Source organism: Nicotiana sylvestris, chromosome 6, assembly GCF_000393655.2.
Source record: "Nicotiana sylvestris chromosome 6, ASM39365v2, whole genome shotgun sequence".
Lineage (NCBI taxonomy): Eukaryota > Viridiplantae > Streptophyta > Magnoliopsida > Solanales > Solanaceae > Nicotiana > Nicotiana sylvestris.
In genome coordinates this window covers 184,796,297-184,818,335 of record NC_091062.1, presented here as the reverse complement: position 1 = coordinate 184,818,335, position 22,039 = coordinate 184,796,297, and positions in this window count along the sequence as shown.

The window sequence follows — 22,039 nt, the reverse complement described above, 5'->3', positions numbered from 1 at the left end:
ATCCGGAGCATCGAAACATGAAATACCGAATGAACTCCTGCCAAGCTGGGAGGTAAGACAAGCTCATAAGCAACCTCCCTAATACACCTCAATATCTCAAAAGGGCCAATAAATCTCGGACTCAACTTCACTTTCTTCCCAAATCTCATAACGACCTTCATAGGTGAAACCCGAAGCAAAACCCGCTCTCCAACCACATAGGAAACATCACGAACCATCCGGTCGGCGTAACGCTTCTGTCTAGACTGCGCTATATGGAGTCTATCCTGAATCACCTTAACCTTCTCCAAAGCATCCTGAACCAAGCCTGTGCCCAATAATCTAGCCTCACCCGACTCAACCCAACCCACCGGGGATCTACACCGCCTACCATATCAAGCCTCATACGGTGCCATCTGAATGCTGGACTGATAGCTATTATTATAGGCAAACTCCGCCAATGGCAAGAACTGATTCCAAGACCCCCCAAACTCAATCACACACGAACATAGCATATCCTCAAGAGTCTGAATAGTGCGTTCAGACTGTCCGTCCATCTGGGGGTGAAATGCTGTGCTCAGCTCCACCTGAGTACCTAACTCATGCTGTACGGCCCTCCAGAACCATGATGTGAACTGAGTACCTCTATCCGAAATTATGGAAACTAGAATACCATGCAGACGAACAATCTTCCGGATATAAATCTCCGCTAACCACTCCGAAGAATAGGTAGTACACATAGGAATGAAGTGCGCGGACTTGGTCAGCCGATCCATGATCACCCAAACAACATCGAACTTTCTCAAAGTCCGTAGGAGCCCATCTACAAAGTCCATGGTGATCTGCTCCCACTTCCACTCCGGAATCTCTATCTACTGAAGTAACCCACCCGGTTGTAAGCACGTGATTTTTGCTTCACGGACAATCACTCCAAAAGAAATCAAAAATAATAACAAATGGTCTCGCTATACAATTTTTTTGGATTTTACGTGGCATTTTGTTGGTTATTTGTGAACTTGTCTGTTTTATTTTTTTATCAAACGAAAAATATAAAAAATATATGTCGTGTGCGGTTGAACCGTAATCCGTTTAGTAAAAGGAAAATCACAAAAATGCATCTTTCATTCTATTTTTGTCATTAAGTGATTTTATTTTAACTAAATGTTAATGTGAGTGATAATTGATGTTTTGAGTATTAATTAATATTGGTATGATTTTATTTTATTAGGAATTTTTATTTAAGTGATAAGAAGGAAAACATGGGATTTGGGCCAGAATTTCAAATGAAATCAGGCCCAAACCAATACAAATGACCCAGTCCAACCAGGCCTTCTGCGAGACGCCCCAAACGACGCTGTATAGGCATCATTCTTTTGAGCCGTTGATTGATTCAGAGGAACGGCCCAGATCAGGCCAATCCTTTACCCAAACGATGCCGTATAAGGACGTATAATCTCAGCCGTTCAAACCAGGCCGATCTAATAGCCCTCGTCCCATCTCCTTTACCCGTTACCGGACCCGACCCAATGAAACCCGGTCTGATCCATCCCAGCATGAGAACAAAAGACACCGTTTCTTTTAGTGGAAAGATCACAACCGTTGATCAGTGGCAATCCAACAGCCAATATCAGATCCCTTACCCCGTATATAAACCTTCCCCCCTTCACCACGCGCCTAAGCCAAACCCCCTGCCTTAGTCATCCCCTTCACAGACCCAAAAACCCCGGAACCCTAGAGCTGCCCCCTTTCCCTTCACCATTAAACCCGGCGGCAAGGACGCCGGTGACCCCCACCTTAACACCCTAGGACCGCCTCACCACCCTGAACATAGATCTGTTGTTCTTTTGTCTCGAATCAAACCCTAAATGAAGATTCGAGCAAAATTCGATCTACACCGATCTACCCCAGGTTCATACCAGACACTCCCCTGACCTCCCCCATGACCAAACCATGCTTGCTTTAGTCCGAATCTAACCAGGGAAACCCAAATCCCAAATCTGCCCTCTAGGAACCCTAGGAGTCCTCATGTCCGATCTGTGTCATATGAACCAGATGATTAGGGTCTAATGGACCTTAATCGAAGTGTTTTCGTTAGAGAACACTTCGATTAAAGTCCATTCAACCCCAAGAAAGGTCGATTTCAAATCCGAGCTGGGGTTTTCTGATTTTTCAAGGTTTTAAGGTAATTTTTGTTTTCTTTATCAGTTTATTTTGTCTGTTGTAATTGAATGTCTGTTCATATGTCCAAAAGTTTTGTTTAATTTATGTTATTGAATTTTTGTTGACTGTTGTTGTCCACCTTGCCCGGACCTCTGTATTTGGCCAAGTTCTTTCCATTTACTGATCATGTGTATGTGTGTAAGCTGTACAATCGATTGAACTTAAATTTGATTGATTAATTAATTCCCCAGTACAACTTTTGCTTAGTCAGTACAATTTGAATCACATGATGATACTGTTGAATTTCTAATCATTGGCTATTGGTTGTATATGTTATAACTAGTATAGTCGATTCGATTCGTGTCGTCGATTAGTTTCAACTGTTTGAATAAGAACAATTTGATTTATTTCCTGCTGAAACTTTGTTTGAGTCAAATTAGAAACTGAGTGTTGTCTGTGTTTGTTTGGTTTGAATCAGAAACATTTATAAGTTTAGTTTGTGATTTCAGTTCAGCTTGAGTTCTGAGTTGATAGCATGTGCACCATAGTGCTTTAATAATTAGAACAAATGGGACAGCATGGGCTGTCAGGCCATGGGCAGCCTGCCCAAACCTTTGTTTAGTTTAATAAGTAGGATTAAAAGGGGCTGTCAGGGAATATCATGGGAGGGTTCTACTTTTAAAAATGAGTGGAAAAACAGCAAAAAAGGGGGGGGGGTTCTGAGTTGTCCAACAGACTGTAAAGGGCTGATGCTAGGCTATAAAAGAGGCAGAACTTCCATTAGAAAATGGAGGAATTTTTAAGAAAAAGAGAGAGGTTTTAAGTTGAAACTGAAAGAAAGAAACATAAAGAAATTTTCAGAATATTGTAACCAAACACTGACTGAAACTGCATAAGATTTTAAGTTAGTCAAGCTGTCTTTGCCAATTGTTGGTGGTTGTTTGCCGAGCTGTTTGTGATCATTGGATTGTTGTTGCTATTGCATTGAACATTCTGGTTTTCTCGGCTGTTTCTACTACTCTTTTTTCTGGGTTTGTTTGCTTGGTGCTCGACCACTTGTGAGCTTCATCATTGTGGCTGGTTGTTGTTGCTGTTTGGTTGCCTGCTGCTGATACTTTTCTTCTTCTCCTTCTTATCGTCCAAACATCCAGGTACACATTCTAAATTCATTGATGTAATGGTGAGTTTGGAGCTGAATGAGAGCATAAGAAGTACTGCAGTCCAAACATTAGCATAATTACCATTTTTCTGCTGCTTGTAGTTTAGAATACTTGTGTGTTCAACATGTAAAGTTTGGCTTTCAAACTATGTAACGAAACAGTTTTCTGTCCTATTGAGTTTGGTCTGGTAATCTATTGTTGTATGTAAATCAGAAAGGAGCTAGCTGGATAGTAGTGATACTCGGCCAACAATGGTTTCACATAGGGTCTGTTAAAATGAATGCAGTGATCATATTTGTGTCACCTTAATTCATCAGTAGATAATGTGTATTTTGAAGGCATACTAAGCAAATCTGGATTATAGCGAAAAGATAAAAATCGTGTAGCTAAACACGTGGTAGTACCACTTAAGTTAGATAGGGTTAGTTTCAGTTGTTCCGTGGTTTAATATCATATGTTGGTTAGGTTAACAGACAAAAGGATTGGCAGTATACTAGGCTATGTCTTGGAAATTAGTTGTGTTTTGTAATTAGCATTCTCTTTTAATGCATGTCAAAGAATAAAACTATCCGCCTTAGTTAATTTTCATTCTCTTTTGATAAACTGCCTCGTTATAATTATCAAGCCACACCCTTATAACAATTAGCACAAGTCCGCGCCCCTCAACCTTATGAAGGTCGAGCCCAGGTCAAAACAGACCAAACAGACCCGCCTCGGATAAACAGTGGCCCAGGTCTGGCCCATCCCGCATGAGCTGGATTTGGGCCCATAATGTTCGATCAGCTGTCCGTATGCATGGTCATGTTTCCTTATTCTGTAAAAGCATTTCGGATCCTGCTGTAAATAATCTGCAAGCATGTAAATAATTAAGAGATTTTCTTTTATTTTAGAGACGAACTTAATAGGAAATATAGTCATTATAGGTTTATCCTTTAAAATAAAAATGAGACGAGCCTCGACAAACAAAAATGTAGAAGCTGCGGGGCCCTCTAAATGTATATATTAAATACTTAGATTCCGGGACGGGCCGTTTAGCAAATTTCACGGCCCTTCCCAAAATAATAACACGATAGTCTCTTTAGGTGCGTGTTTAATAATCTACTTTCTTAAAACTTGGGGTGTGCATTTCATGCGACCCAGATCCAAATCCCAAAACATCAAATAAAATATGTTCCAGATTGTGGGTGCATTTCATGTGACGCAGTCCAAGGACATGTTTTAAGCGATGTTCACATCCTTTTGAAATAATAACAATAAAGCGGTAAAAAGTTAAAATTGGCACATTGGTTCATAATGGTATTTAAAATCAGATAAATAAGCCGAATATGACAGTTGAGCGACCGTGCTAGAACCACGGAACTCGGGAATGCCTAACACCTTCTCCCGGGTTAACAGAATTCCTTATCCGGATTTCTGGTACGCAGACTGCAATATGGAGTCATTCTTTTCCTCGATTCAGGATTAAAATTGGTGACTTGGGACACCCTAAATCTCCCAAGTGGCGACTCTGAAATAAACAAACCAATCCCGTTTTGATTGTCCTTTAATTGGAAAAAACTCCCTTGTACCCTCCCGGGTACGGAAAAAGGAGGTGTGACACCGGTTTCTGGTGCTCATACTCTACCTGCTGACAATTGAGGCACCGAGCTACAAATTCAACTATATCTTTCTTCATCTGCCTCAACCAATAGTGCTGTCTCAAATTCTGATACATCTTCGCGACACCCAGATGAATGGAATACCGCAAACTATGAGCCTCCTCTAGAATCAACTCCCGAAACCCATCAACATTGGGTACTCAAATCCGACCCTGCATCCTCAATACCCAGTCATCACCAACAGTCACATCTCTGGCATCATTGTGGAGAACCTTGTCCTAAAGGACAAACAAATGAGGGTCATCATACTGATGCTCCCTGATACGATCAAATAAGGAAGACTGGGAAACCACACAAGCTAGAACCTGACTGGGCTCCGAAAGATCCAATCTCACAAACTGGCTAGCTAAGGCCTAAACATCCATCCCCATGGGCCTCTCCACTGCTAGTAAATAAGCCAAACTCCCCAAACTCTCTGCCCGGCAACTCAAGGCATTGGCACACCACATTGGCCTTGTCCAGGTAATACAAAATAGTAATATCATAGTACTTCAGCAACTTTAACCACCTCTTCTGGCGCAAATTAAGGTTTTTTTGCTTGAACAGGTGTTGCATGCTCCGGTGATCAGTATAAATCTCACAAGGAACATCGTACAAATAATGATGCCAGATCTTTAGGGCGTGAACAATAGCAGCTAGCTCGAGATAGGGTAATTTTTCTCATATACCTTCAACTGTATGGACGCGTAGGCAATTACCCTACCATCCTGCATCAAAACCGCTCCAAGGCCAATCCTTGAGGCATCACAATAAACAATATAAGACCCCGAACCTGTGGGCAATATCAAAATTGGGGATGTAGTCAAAGTTGTCTTGAGCTTCTGAAAGCTCGCCTCACATTCTTCCATCCACTGGAACGGAGCACCCTTCTGGGTCAGCCTGGTCATAAGGGCTGCAATCGATGAAAACCCCTCCACAAAACGACGGTAGTAACCCGCCAAGCCAAGAAAACTACGGATCTCTATAGTTGAGGATGGTCTGGGCCAACTCTGCACTGCCTCTACTTTCTTTGAATCTACCTGAATACCTTCACTCGATACCACGTGGCCTAAGAATGCCACGGAATCCAACCAAAACTCACATTTTGAGAACTTAGCATATAACTTCTTTTCCCTCAGAGTTTGGAGCACTGTCCTCAGGTTCTGCTCATGATCTTTCCGACTCCGGGAATACACCAGAATATCATCAATAAAGACAATGACGAATGAGTCAAGATATGGTCGAAACACACTATGTATCAAATTCATAAAGGCTGCTGGGGCATTGGTTAGCCCAAATGACATAACAAGGAACTCGTAATGACCATACCGAGTCCTGAAAGTAGTCTTCGGGATATCTGACTCCCGAATCTTCAACTGATGGTAACCTGAGCACAAGTCAATCTTAGAAAACACTCGTGCGCCATGAAGCTGGTCAAATAGATTATCAATACGATGCAAAGGATAACGGTTCTTCACTATAACTTTGTTCAACTGGCGATAATTAATGCACATACGCTTAGAACCATCATTTTTCTACACAAACAAGATAGGAGCACCCCAAGGTGATACACTGGGCTGAATAAAACCCTTATCAAGCAATTCATGTAACTGATCCTTCAACTCCTTCAACTCAGGAGGGCCATACGGTACGGAGTGATAGAAATGGGTTGAGTGCTCGGCAACAGATCAATGCCAAAATCAATATCTCTATCAGGTGGCATGCACGGAAGGTCAGCTGGAAACACATCAGGAAAATCCCGTACTACTAGGACTGAATCAACTGTAGGGGTATCAATACTGACATCTCTCACATAAGCTAGATACGTATTACACCCATTCTCAACCATTCGCTGAGCCTTAAGGAAAGAAATAACTTTACTGGGAGTGTGATCTAAAGCACCCCTCCACTCAACATGCGGTACACCTAGCATAGCCAGCGTCACGTTTTTGGTGTGACAATCAAGAATAGCATAATGGGGTGACAACCAATCCATGCCCAAGATAATATTAAAATCAACCATGCTGAGCAACAATAAATCAGCTCTGGTCTCAAAACCACTAAGAGCTACCAAACACGACCGATAAATGTGGTCCACAACAAGAGAATCTCCTACATGAGTAGAAACATAAACGGGGGAACTCAAAGAATCCTGAGGTACACCCAAATGTAGAGCAAAATAAGAAGACACATAAGAGTAAGTGGAGCCTGGATTGAATAGAACCAATGTGTCTCTATGACAAATCAGTATAATACATGTGATGATAGAATCGGAGGCAACAGCCTCGGTACGAGCAGGAAGGGCATAGTATCGGTCCTGGCCTCCCCCTCTAGGGCGACCCCTACCTCCCCGACCTCCACCTCTAGCTGGCTGAGCGGGTGGGGTAGCAACTGGAGCTGTAACCATAGCCTGAGAACTCTGCGGGCACGCTGTGGCTGATAATTCTATGGAAGTGCACCCCTCCTAAGTCTGGGGCAATCCCTTACCATATGGCGTGTAATCAAAACAAGCTTTGGGAGGACGTGGTGGATGTGACTGGCTCGAGCCAGGTCTGCTGGATTGACTACTAAAAGCACCCCACACAGGAGACACATTAGATACTGGAGGTGCATAATAAGGCTCCTAAGGCCTAGAAGGAGCTGGAATACCACTAGTTGTTGGAAGAGCTGAATGAACAGGGCGACTCATATATAGCCCGTTTGTCCAAGCTGCAAAAATCAGCTTATTTTGAGAAGTGCTTTTTAAAAAAAATTGCTTTTCTCAAAAGTATTTTTATTGAGAAACAGTTTGTGTTTGGCTAATTAGTTTGAAAAGCGCTTCTGAGCAGCAATTAGTGTTTGGCCAAGCTTTAAAAAACTGCTTCTAAGTGTATTTTTCTCAAAAGTGCTTCTCAAAAAGTGCTTTTGGAGAGAAGCTACTTTTTTCTGCTTCTCCAAAACTGCTTCTGCTTCTCCTCAAAAGCACTTTTTTTTCCTTCCAAAAGCTTGGCCAAACACCTTAAATTTTGGCCAAAAGTGCTTTTGGCCAAAAAAAGCACTTTTAGCCAAAAAGAAGTTTGGCCAAACAGGCTAATAACCCTACCATGACGACCTGTAGCTGGGGCACGGGCACCAGAATAATGGCCCGACTCTCGAGACCTCTAGGCCTCCCTCTCCTCTCTATCCTTAGCATGCATACCCTCAATCCTCCTAACAATGCTCACCACTTGTTGATAGTGAATATCCATCTCCAACTCGCGAGCCATGCTAGACATGATGCTTGGAATAAGACCCTCGATAAACCGGCGAACCCTCTTGCAAATAGTAGAAACCAAGGCTGGTGCATGTCCATCCAAGCTGGTAAAACGGATAGCATACTCCAAGATAGTCATAGTACCCTGGCGCAACTGCTCTAACTCTATGTGCCATGCATCCTTGAGGCTCTGAGGAATATACTCCCTTAGGAATATATCTGAAAACTGAGTCCAAGTTAGGGAAGCTGCCTTATCCGGACTGTCTAACTCATAAGTACGCCACCACTCATAGGCAGCACCTCGAAGCTGGAAAGTAGTAAAGGAAACCCCGCTCGATCCTGATATACCCATGGTACAGAGAATATGGTAGCACTCATCGAGAAATCCTAGAGCATCATATGATGCTAGACCACTAAATACAGGAGGCTCGTACTTCTTGAACCTCTCAAGCCTCAGGTGCTCAACCTCAAAAATTGTTGCCCTATCCTCGGACTGATCTAGCACTACAGGCTGTACAAGAATAAGTACAGACTATCGTAGATAAGTACAGACGTCTCCGTACCGATCCGCGAGACTCTAATAAACTGGCTTGTGACTCATGACTACTATGAACCTAGAGCTCTAATACCAACTTGTCACGACCCTAGTTCTCCCTCTATGAACTATCGTGACGGCACCTAGTTTTTACGACTAGGTAAGCCTAACAAATGCAGGAAAAGAATAATTTGCGGAAAGAAAATAATTTAAAACCGAAATAACCACTGAAATAGAATTTAAGATGACGTCTGGCATATAACTGTACAAGAATTTGAACCTAATACTTCCCAAAATCCGGAACCTCATGAATCACAAGCTAAGAGATACATTAGAAGCTCTAACTCCAGAAATGTCTAACAAAAGGAAAATACAAAAGGGCTATACTATTACAGAAGATAGAATGGGACTCCTCGGTCTACGAACACGGCAGATATACCTCGTAGTCTCTACAGAAGTGCCTCACCTCAAGGATGATAAGACTGACTGGAAGTACCTGGATCTGCACATGAAAAACATGCGCAGAAAGGACATGAGTACACCATAACAATACTTAGTAAGTGACAAGCCTAACCTCGGTCGGGTAGTGATAAGGAAAGTCAGGGCCCTACTGAGATTAAATTAAATACAAGGTATAATATTGTAGAATAAGACAGTATAATTAAGTGCAACAGTAAGACATAACATAGAATAGAAAGAACAACAACAACTAGAACAGAGAAAAAATAATCACGGAAAAGAAATACAGCTCAACACAGAGATAACAACCAGGGTACCTTCCAGGATACCGTCCTGTAGTCCCAAATACAACTATCTAGTGGATCTCCCGGGATACCGTCCTGTAATCCATCATATATATATCCGAAGGATCTCTCGGGATCCCATCCCGTAGTCCAACTAACAGTGCGCGAGGATCTACCGGAATCCCGATTCGTAGTCCCAAATATAAATACCTAGTACCGAAGGAATCTACCGTATGCAGTCCCGTAGTTTCATATAACTATGCAGGGGGATCTACCGCAATCCCACATCCGTAGTCCCAAATAAAAAGACAGGGGGGGGGGGATCTACCAGAATCCTACTTCCATAGTCCCAAATATGAATACACAGCAGGAACATGAAGAATATTCAGCAAATGTAAATTTCATATCAAGGCAAACATGAAATTCTAGCCTAGCATGCTGCACAGAATTCAGGTAAAGTAGTTTGAGCAAATAAAGTAATTAAGTCACTTAGACATGCTTCCCTAAGCTAACGATAGGCTTAAATTGCAAGTAGTAATAACAAGAGAAGAAACTCAATCTTAATTACTTAGTGAAACCGAATTTTCGACAATTATCACAAGTACGCACTCGTCACCTTATGTACAAGGAGTTTCAAATATCAACAATACCAAAACCTAAGGGGAAGTCCCCCACACAAGGTTAGACAAGCCACTTACCTCAAACCGGCTCAAAATCAACCCGAAATCACGTTCTTGCCACGAGTACTCGACTTCAAATGGCCCAAATTTATTCAATTCCATTGCATAATGTAAATAACACTTCAAATGACTGATTCTATAAATAAATTCTAAGTTAACACACGAAATTAGGTAAAAATGACCAAAACACCCTCCAGGCCCACATCTCGAAATTGGGTAAAATTTACATTTTCAGAATTATCATACTTTCACGAGTCTAACCATACCAAAATTATCCAATTCCAATGTCAATTCCCCAATCAAAACTCAAAATTTAGGTCTAAGAACTTTTCCCCAATTTTTCATACAAATTTCGAAATTAAATGATGAATTCATGTTTAGATTAATGGGTTATAAGCAAAAAGGAGTTAAGAATCGTTACCAGTAAACTCCCAACGAAAATATCTCCAAAATTCGTCTCCTACCAAGCTCCCAATTCAATTTTGTGATATGAACTCAAAACCCTCGATTTTGAACTTTATGTTCTGCCCAGGTATTTCCTTTATCGCGATTGCGGAATTAGCCTCGCGATCGCGAAGCACAAAAATGGACTGCTCCTCAACTTACCTTACACAATCGTGACACGCTCCATGCGATCGTGAAGCCATACCACTCAGACTCACGCGATCGCGAAGCTATACCACACAGACTCACGCGATCGCAACCTGACTCACGCGATCGCGTAGAATAACTCTGCCCCTTCCCTCAAATAGCCTACGCGATTGCAGCCCCTTATACGCGATCGCGAAGAACAAAATGTTTGCAACAGACCTGAAGCAAAATCTGAAACATTTCCCAACATGAAATTATCCGTTTAACCACCTGAAACACACCCGAGGCCTCCAGGACCTCAACCAAACATTCCAACCAATCCTAAAACATCATTCAAACTTGTTCCAACCTTCGGAACGCTCAAAACAACATCAAAACACCAATTTAGCATCAGATCCAAGCCTAAGAACTCCAAAAACTCTCAAATTATGCTTTTCATAAAAAAGTCTATCAAACCTCATCTGAATAACCTGAAATATTGCACACATGTCAAGTTCAACACTACAGAGCTTCTCCAACTTCCAGAATTCCATTTCGACCCCGATATCAAAATCTCACTACCGAACCGAAAACTTCAAAAATTCAACTTTCGGCATTTCACGCCTAAATTAGCTACGGACCTCCAAAACGCAATCCGAACACACTCCTAAGCCCGAAATCACCCAACGGAGCTAACGGAACCAACAAAATTCTATTCCGAGATCATTTTCACACTGCTCTGACTATGGTCAAATTTCTAACACTTAAATTCTCATTTAGGGACTAAGTGTCCCAAAACTCTCCGAAACTCAAAATCAAACATCCCGGCAAATCAAAATAGCAAAAATAAACATGAGGAAAGCAGTTAATAGGGGATCGGGGCATAAATTCTTAAAACAACCGGCCAGGTTGTTACAATATCTTTTTTTATTCATCTATACCTTATAACAAAAAGCCTACTTGTACACATATGTATGAAAATTTTGTTATCACATATAAAAAAAATCATCCATTTCTTCATTGTTTGGCATCATGTTTAATGGATGACAATTTGTGAATTGGTGTATGTGAAGTCTCCTGAGAAATATTTGTTTCTATAAAAGAAAAAAAAGAAAAAAACAAAAAGAGAATATATATATATATATATATATATATATATATATATATATATATATATATATAGACACAAAAACATGTGGATATATAGACACACTTATTTAAGAACACATATAGCACGTGCATATGAATGTTTATGTATAAAAAGAAAGAAAAAAAAGGTTAGAGGGTTATATAAATTTAAAATCCTCATATCAACACCAATTCTTGAACAAAACCATCTGTGTTTGAAAATCAAGCCACCAAAAAGAAGGGAAAAAAAGAAGAAGTCACTTTATATATTTTTCTTGTATCCTACCAGCCCATAACCTAACATTATAAGCTAATAAAGTCCTAAAATATACTAAAGCCAGCATTGATCTACATTAGTGGCGATTGACAAGAAAGGCAAGCCTATGGTTTATTGTAAATAACTGATTTAGTGTTCTTGTTTCTTCTGAAACTCAAAGATGTCTAACAGTGATACTTGTAGAGTAAAAGTGAAGATATAAACAAAGCAAGTTCCATAAAGTTCATAAAGATTTGAAATTTCAGGTGGAATCATTAACTGTTGCAAAGTTGTGAATGTGTGTGTGTGTGTATATATATATATATATATATGTATGTATGTATGTATAAATATTTTTTCGAGGACGAGTAAAGGTTCAAGTGTGGGAGAATTTGATAAGTGCATTTTACTTGATTTTTAAACATATAATTTCTTTGTAAAAACACAAAAACTATCATATTTCTTTCATACTTTTGTCTAAATTATGTAGGAAAAGTTAAAGAAGGATTGGTCCGGGGACAAGAAGATTACAGAGGAAAAAGTAGAAAAACGGACAAGCTAAGGCAAAGTAAAATAAGGTGCTAAAGAAAGACATTGTATAAAGTGATCTACCATGACAAAGGACAACCGACTCACAATCGGCTACAACAAACTATAACCAATTCATAACTAATCTATAACAGAAGCTCATAACCAAGCATAACAAGGCCACAACTAGCCATGGCAAGTTCATATCCAGAAGTGTATTGAAAACTCTATCATGGCTCGCCTATAAAAAGAGGCATAAATCGTAAACCGAAAGGAGGAGGCGAAAAACAAAGCTTATATTAAAATCAAATTTTGAGTAGAAAGCTTTTCCTTTCTCTTTTTTCTTTAGTTTCTCTTCTTTTTCATCTTTTAGCCATTATATTGGCTTCATCTCTAGTTCTGAATAAATTGTAGTGTCAGAAATTACTCTAGTTCCTGTTTTTAATTAAATAGGGAAAAATATTCTTCTTGAATATTTCTTTCTATTTTCTTATTTAATGGGATATTTATGTTGTCGGTATTAGCTCCAATATGGAGTAACTTTTCTTATATTGGGAGAATGACATATCTTAATATTTCTATATAATAATAGATATTATTCTATAATTTCACATGCTTGAGCTAAATTCTATTTTATGTTTATTTTCTTTATTGATAGATTTTCATATTTATGTGATGATATCGATCTATATTATGTTATAATGAATTCTACATTTATTTATAATCAAGAGAGGCGAAATATTGTAGTAATCTATTATAACAAATAGCGTAACCGAAAGGGAGTTACTTAAAAGAGCATTTTTGAGTTCAAGCCTTTATTTTTGGTTCTTTAATATTATTATTTTGATGATTATTTTATATAACAAAAAGGAGTGCAAATAATTGTTCAACTTAAGTAACAATATATAAATATAATCATGAGAGGCATTTATACATTCGTGAGAAATAGAAATTAAAGAATAAATATATCTACTATATAATAAGAATATTAAGTGAAGTCAGGATCCCAACATCTTTTTATATTTGTGTAATACAAAATATTTCTTCATTGCTTTATTTACGCATTTTTAGTTAGTTAACTCACAACTCAACTCTTTCCGATTTTCTTAAATAGTAACTAAAACAAGAAACATTTGCATAATAGATTAACCATTCTCTGTGGGTTCAACAACTTTCTATACTATTATTTGACAGAGTACGAGTCAGAATTATATATGTACGCTAGACACTCATCAACTGTGGCACAGAAGATTGGGACATGCAAACTTTTCGTTGCTGAACAAGTTGGTCAAGAAGGACCCAGTTCATGGGCTCCCTAAATCAAGGTTCAAAGATCACAAGGTGTGTGATGCATATGTAAGAGAAAAGCAAGTCAGGTCCTCCTTCAATCCCAAAAAGGAAGTAAGGACCTCAAGGCCACTTGATCTACTTTATATTGATCTTTGTGGACCTATGATGGTGCCAAGTAGAGGAGGAAAGTACATTTTCGTCATAGTTGATGACTACTTCACATTCACATGGACTTTGTTCCTCAGAACCAAAGATGAAACTTTTCCAATTTTTGATGCCTTTGTGAAGAAGATTCAAGTGAAAATGAGTCATAATGTTGTGAGAATAAGATTTGACCATGACACAGAGTTTGATAATGCAAAATATGATGAATTTTGTGTTGAAAATGATATAAGTCATATTTTTCAACTCCTAGAATACCCTAGCAAAATGGTGTTGTTGAGAGGAAAAATAGAACTCTTGAAGACATGGCAAGGACTATGCTAATTGACAGTGGTCTTGCAAAAGGTTTTTGGGCGAAGGCAGTTAACACTACTTGCTATCTGGTGAACAGGTGCATGATCAGGCCCCTCTTGAACAAAACCCCGTATGAATTGCTGAACTGGAGGAAGCCCAAGCTAACACACTTAAGACTATTTGGCTGCAAATGCTTCGTTCTCAATAATGGTAAGGAAGCGCTGAGAAAATTTGATGCCAAGAGTCATGAAGGAATTTTGCTTGGATATTCTTCACAGAGCAAAGCATACAAGGTCTACGACAGAAGGACTCAATGTGTTGAAGAAAGCATACATATGATCTTTGATGAATCACACCACCTATGTATAAAAATTCACATGATAAGATTGATCAAGACAGGGAGCAGTCAAAGGTTCCTAGAGAACTCATTGATATGGCAAATGGAAAGGGTGGCATAATGAGTTAAGACAAGGAATCCAGCGAAGAAAGTGCAGTAGAATCTCCAGATGATACATAAAAACCTGGTTCTTCCATCACAATAACTAAAGCATAGTACAGAATTGTTGATGAGAACTCTTGGTACTGAGTTAAGAAGTGGAACTAACTCCTCCATTGATGCCAACAATTGATACTCTTCAGAGGAACCTAGGCCTTCTCACAATGAGATTCAGGTGTCCAACTAGAAGCACAAAAGTTCACATCTTCTCCAAAATGTGATCACTCATCTTGATTCAGGGATTCAAACCAGATCAAAGACAAGAAGCTCACTTGCCTTCTCAGCTTTCCTTTCTCAAATTGAGCCCAAAAATATCAAGAAGGCATTGAAAGATACTGACTGGATTACTGCTATGCAAGTGAAATCCATCAATTTGAAAGGAACCTTGTATGGCACCTGGTTTCTCGACCCTCAGACAGAAGTATTATAGGAACTAGGTGGGTGTTCAAAAACAAACTTGATGAGTTTGGAAATACAATAAGTAACAAGGCCGGGTTAGTAGTGAAAGGCTACAATTAAGAATAAGGGACCGACTATGATGAGAATTTTGCCCCAGTTGCTCGAATGGAAGCCATCAGAATCCTCATTGCCTTTGCATCTCATATGAAATTTAAATTGTTCCAAATGGATGTCAAAATTGCATTTCTAAATGAATATTTAAAGGAAGAAGTCTTCGTTAAACAACCTCCTGGTTTTGAGTGTCATGAGCATCTTGAACATGTATTCAAACTTGACAAGGCATATATGGGCTGAAACAGGCCCCCTCGTGCATGGTATGAAAGGTTGTCCAAGTTCCTTCTTGAAAATGGATTTACAAGAGGAAAAATCGACAATACCCTATTTCTTGAAAAAATAGAGGAGAAACCTGCTCATTGTGCTAGTTTATATTGACGACATCATCATTAGTGCAACAAATGACTCCTTGTGTGAAGAGTTTGCAAAGCTTATGGGAAGCGAGTTTGAAATGAGCATGATGGGGGAATTGAATATTTTAGCGTTGCAAGTTAAGCAAACCTATAAGGGAACGATGATAAGTCAGCAGAAGCATATTAAAGAGCTCCAATTGACATTGCCCCTCGTCTAGCCATGTGATGACCCAAAAGGTCATCACTCATTTTGAAAGTAAATTTCGTGCTCCGAGGCCTTAAAATCTCTTTTTGTCTCACCTCAATTTCGGTGCACAGTCTGGGCGCGTTTCCGGAAAGCATTTATGTGAAAACTAAGTAAAATAAGGAAATTGGCTTTTAAAATTAAATAAAGTTGATTTTGGTCAACATTCTTTGTAAACGAACCCGGAACCATGATCTGATGGTCTCGTAGGATCCGTAGTAAAATTTGGGACTTGGGCGTATGCCCAAAATCAAATTTCGAGGTCCCAAACTCGAGAAATAAATTTTTTAAAGAAATTATTGAACTGAAATTATAAGAGTTTTAGGAAATGAAAAGTGGTTTGAAATTAATGGTATCGGGCCCATATTTTTGTTCCTGAGCCCGGTACAGGTCTTACATAATAATTAAGTTGAATTTGTGATGTTTGGTAAGAATCGGAGTTCGTTTAGTATAAATCGGACCTTTATTTGAGAAAATGCAAATTTTGATGTTCTTGAGTGATTTCATGAATTTGAGGTTTAATTCATAGTTGTTGGTGTTATTTTGATGATTTGATTGCACGAGCAAGTCTATATGATGTTTTTAGACTTGCGTGCATGTTTGGTTTGGAGCCCCGAGGGCTCGGGTGAGTTTTGAATAAGCCACAGAGTAAAATTGGACTTAGGAAAAGTTGCTGGTATCTGGTATTTTTGCCCAGGCCTCTGATCTCGCAATTGCGAGATCAGGCTTCGCAATTGCGAAGTCCTCAGGCATGGGAATTGATACCCAGGCGTCGCAAATGCGAACCTAGCCTGGGCATGGTTTGGTCGCAAATGCGACCCTTTTATCGCAAATACGAAATGGGTTGTGTCGCAAATGCGAAGGCAATAAGTCCTGAAGGGGTTCGCAAAATTGCGAACCCTGGTCGCAATTGCTATATCTACGACCAGTTAATTGGGACTTAGACGCATTTTTCTTCATTTTTCAAATTCTCTCAAACCCTAAGCTCTCTTGGGTGATTTTCTAAAGAAAAGTTCTTCTCCAAATCAATTGTAAGTCATTTTTAACTCATTTTCTTCAATCTATAATATCTTTTTACATGATTTCAATTCAAAATCAAGGGTTTTCATGGGGGAAATTGGGTGTTTTGGATAGAACTTAGGATTTTTAAATTTTAAGGATTTGGACCTCCATTTGAGATCCGATTTCAAAACAAATTATATATTTGAGCTCGTGGATGAATGGGTAATCGGTTCTTGGTTCGAACCTCAGGTTTTGACCATGTGGTCCCGAGGTCGATTTTTGACTTTTTAGGGAAATCTTTAGAAAACCTATTTTCATGCATTAGAATTGATTCATTTAGCATTTATTGATATCGTTAAATAAATTGTGGCTAGATACAAGCGAATTGATGGTGGAAACAAGAGGTAAAGTGGTAGTTGAGGTTTGAATTGTGTTCGTGGCTTGAGGTAAGTGTTTGGTCTAACCTTAGCTTATGGGATTAAGAGTTGTGTCTTATTTGCTATATGTTAATTGTTGAGTACGACGTATAGGTGTGATGACGAGTATCTACACATCGGTGTCAAGCATGCCTGTGAGTCTTATACTATGATTGATGTGACTCTATTTCGTATTGTTCATGCTTTATATGATAATTTCTATTGTTGAACAAGGCTTGTGGAAATTTTATTGGTAATTGAACATTGTAGAGCGTTGGATCAAGTTGAGAATTGAGTTGTAAAGTAATTGTGGAAAAGAGAAGAGGTTTATGATATTGTCTCCCTTGCCGGGATGTTATTGCTTATGATATTGTCTCCCTTGCCGGGATGTTATTACTCATGATATTATTTCCCTTACCGAGATATTGTTGTTATGCTATTGTTCCCTTGCCGGGATTTTATTGTAATATTATTGATTCCCTTATTCAAATTTCTTTGTGATTGTTTCTTGGGTGAGGAAGAGTGTAAAGCACGAAGGGTGATGTCCTGCATGATTTTGAGAGTGTTAATGCACGAAGGGTGATGTCGTGCCGATATTGTGAGGTAAAAGCATGAACGGTGATGCCGTACCACACAATGTACAATGATGTGCCATGATATGAGTGATAATGCACGAAGGATAATCCCGTGCCATGATTATGTGTGGTAAAAGCACGAAGGGTGATGTCGTGCCGATTCTATTAATTTTTATGGTGAGGGTGAGAGTAAAAGCACGAAAGGTGATATCGTGCATGTGTTATTGAGTTCATGATTCTTACTAATAATTAAATTATGGCTTTCTTTATATTCCTCAATTGGTTTTCTGTTGTTACCTGATATTCCCCGCATCATGTTTTCCCCCTGCTATCTTTAACTGTAAATTTATGCCTTTATTTTTCCGTTGTATATGATTTAAGTTCATAGGTTTATTTGGTTGTCTTGTCCTAGCTTCGCCACTACTTTGCAGAGGTTAGGCTAGGCACTTACCCGCATATGGGGTCGGTTGTGCTAATACTACACTCTGCACTGTGTGCAGATCCCGGTGTTGCAGCTTTTGGACCACAGTGAGGTTGTTGCCTTCAGTCCATCAGGCGACCAGAGGTAATCTTGCAGACGTCCGCAGGCCTTGGCATCTCCTTCTATCTTTCCATTCAGTTTCTTTTATGTATTTTAGAGACAACTTTGTATTTATTTTCCAAACCATTGTTTGTAGTATTTGTAGATAGTCCGTGACATTGTGGCACCAAATTCTGAGTAGGGTTGTATGTTGGATTCTACACTAGTATATGGTTAAACTATTAGTTTTTCGTCTTCCGCATTTCTGTTTATTATAATATTTCCGCTGTTGATCACTTATTATATTGAATTGTTAAAAGGGCTAAGTAAAAAGGGTAACAAATCTATAATACTCGGCTTGCCTATCTTTCACGAGTAGGCGCCATCACAACTTCCGAGAATAGGAAATCCAGGTCGTGACAAGTTGGTATTAGAGCTCTATGTTGCTTAGATTCATGGATAAGCTTAGTAGTGTCTAAGGGATTGGTACAGAAACGTCTGTATTTATCCCTAGAGGCTACAAAGTTAGGGAAAACTTCACATCTATTCTTTCCTATGGTGCGATTTGATTTCTCAATGCTAATTGAACATCCACTTTGTTCTTTTGCAGATGGTAAGAACACGTACCTCTTCATCAGCTGACCAGCAGCCCAAGCCCCCAGTAGCAGCTCCTGCGAGGGGCAGAGGTCAAGGTCGTGCTAGGGCCCGAGGTAGAGGCAGGGCTTAGCCCAAAGCTCGAGCAGTAACACCAGCGGCGGAGCCTCAGGTTGAGTTTGACGATGAGGTTCCAGCCCAGACAGTTCCAGCAGGACCAGTTCAGGTCCTAGAGGGGTTCATTTCCACCCTGGTACTTCAGGATGCTCTGGTCCATCTAGTGGGCCTTATGGAGAGTGTCGCCCAAGCAGGCTTGCTTCCTCTAGAACCAACCATCTCTCAGGCTGTAGGAGGGGCCCAGACTCTTGCTATTCACATTCCGGATCAGATGGCTCCCCAGTTTCAGACTCTAGCAGCTCAGCCAGTTGGGGTAGTTCAGTTTGGTATTGTGGCACAGACCAGAGAGGGGCCAGCTATGTCTGTTGATGCCTTGCGGAGGATGGACAGGTTCACCAAGCTCTTCACTACTACTTTTGGTGGTACATCTTCTGAGGATCCCCAAGATTATTTGGACAACTGTCATGAGGTTCTGCGGAACATGGGGATAGTAGAGACCAATGAGGTCGACTTTGCAGCTTTTCGCTTGTCTGGATCCGCCAAGACTTTATGGAGAGATTATTGTTTGGCTAGACTAGGTCACTAGCTTTGACTTGGGATCAGTTCTCTCAGCTATTTTTGGAGAAGTTTCTTCTTATCACTCAGAGGGAGAACTATCAGAGGCAGTTTCAGCATCTCCAACAGGGTTCTATGACTGTTACTCAGTACGAGACCAGATTTATTGACTTGGCCCGTCATGCTCTTCTTATACTTCCCACTGAGAGATAGAGAGAGAGAGAGAGAGTGAGAGAGTGAGGAGGTTCATTGAGGGACTCATTTAGGCTACTTGATTGCAGATGGATAAGGAGACGGGGAGCGAGATTTCTTTTCAGGATGTGGCCAATGTGACCAGGAGAGTTGAGATGGTTCTATCACAGGGGGTGGTCAGGGGTCTGACAAGAGGCCTCGTCATTCGGGAAGGTTCAGTGGTGCCTCATCTGGGGGTAGAGATTCTTTTGGTAGGGTCCATTCTTCCAGGTCATTTCATTCAGCACTTCAGGCTTCTCATAGTGCTCCAAGTGGTTGTGGTTCTCATATGCAACATTCTGATCAGCTGCCCTATAGTGCACCGCCAGCTCCTATCAGTGCACCTCTGTTTCCAAAATTTTTAGAGTGGTTATTCAGGCCATCAGGGTCAGCAGTCTTAGTAGCCAAGGGCTTGTTATACTTGTGGTGACATGAGGCATATTGCTAGATTTTTCCCTTGAGCACCGAGCAACTCTCAGCATCAGGGTTCCCGTGCCATGGTTCAGGCACCGAGTGTTCCACCGCCCGTCTAGCCAGCTAGAGGTAGGGGTAGAGGTGCTAGAGGTGAAGGTAGAGGTATTAGAGGTAGAGGTCAGGCCGCTAGAGGTATTAGAGGTAGAGGTCAGGCCGCTAGAAGTGGAGACCAGCCAGTAGGAGGCTGTCCTAGAGATGTAGTTCAGAGTGGTAGGGCCCAGCCCCGATGTTATGACCTTCCAATAAGGCCTGAGGCTGAGGCTTCCGATGCAGTTATCACAAGTGCAGTTTTGGTTTGTAGTAGAGATGCTTTAGTTCTATTTGATCCAGGATCTACATACTCCTATGTGTCATCTTATTTTGCACCGTATTTGGTCATGCCTAGTGATCCCTTGAGTTCTCCTCTATATGTGTCTACACCGATGGGTGATTCTATTGTGGTAGATCATGTCCATCATTCATGTATAGTTGTGATTGGGGGTCTTGAGACTCGAGTAGATTGGTTACTTCTTGATATGGTTGATTCTGATGTCATATTGGGGATGGACTGATTATCACCTTACCACGCTATTTTGGACTATCATGCCAAGACTGTGACCTTAGCCTTTCCCAATTTACCTCATCTAGAGTAGAGGGGGACTCCTGGTCATTCTACCTGTAGCGTTATCTCATACATGAAGGCTCGACGTATGGTCGAGAAGGGGTGTTTGGCCTATTTGGCATATGTTCATGATTCTAGTGCTGAGGTTCCTTTTATGGATTATGTGCCTGTTGTTTGTGAGTTTCCTGAGGTATTTCCTTTAGACCTGCCGGGTATGCCACCCGACATGGATATTGACTTCTACATTGATTTGACTCCGGACACTCAGCCCATTTCTATCCTGCCATATGGTATGGCCCCGCCTGAGTTGAAAGGATTGAAGGAGCAGTTGCAAGACTTGCTTGATAAAGGCTTTATTAGACCCAGTGTTTAGCCTTGGTGTGTGCCGGTGTTGTTTGTTAAGAAGAAGGACAGATCGATGAGGATGTGTGTAGATTACCGGTAGTTGAACAAGGTTATAATCAAGAATAAGTATCCATTACCAATGATTGATGATTTGTTTGATCAGCTTCAGGGTACCAAGGTATTTTCGAAGATTGACTTGAGATCTGGCTGCCATTAGTTGAGGATTAGGGCATCCGATGTCCCTAAGACAGCTTTCCACACTTGGTACGGGCATTATGAGTTCTTAATGAAGTCATTTGGGTTGACAAATGCCCCAGCAACTTTCATGGATTTGATGAACCGAGTGTTCAAGCCTTACTTGGATTCATTTATGATAGTCTTAATTGATGATATTTTGATCTATTCCAATAGCCGGGAGGAGCATGAGCAGCATCTGAGAGTTGTTATTCAAACTTTGAGATATAGTCAGTTGTATGCTAAGTTTTTAAAGTGTGAGTTCTGGTTGTGTTCAGTTGGATTCTTGGGTCATGTTGTATTAGCAGAGGGTATTCAGGTAGATCCGAAAAAGATAGAGGCAGTCAAGAACTGGCCTAGACCCGCGTCAGCTACAGATATTCGGAGTTCCTTGGGTTTGGTATGCTATTACCAT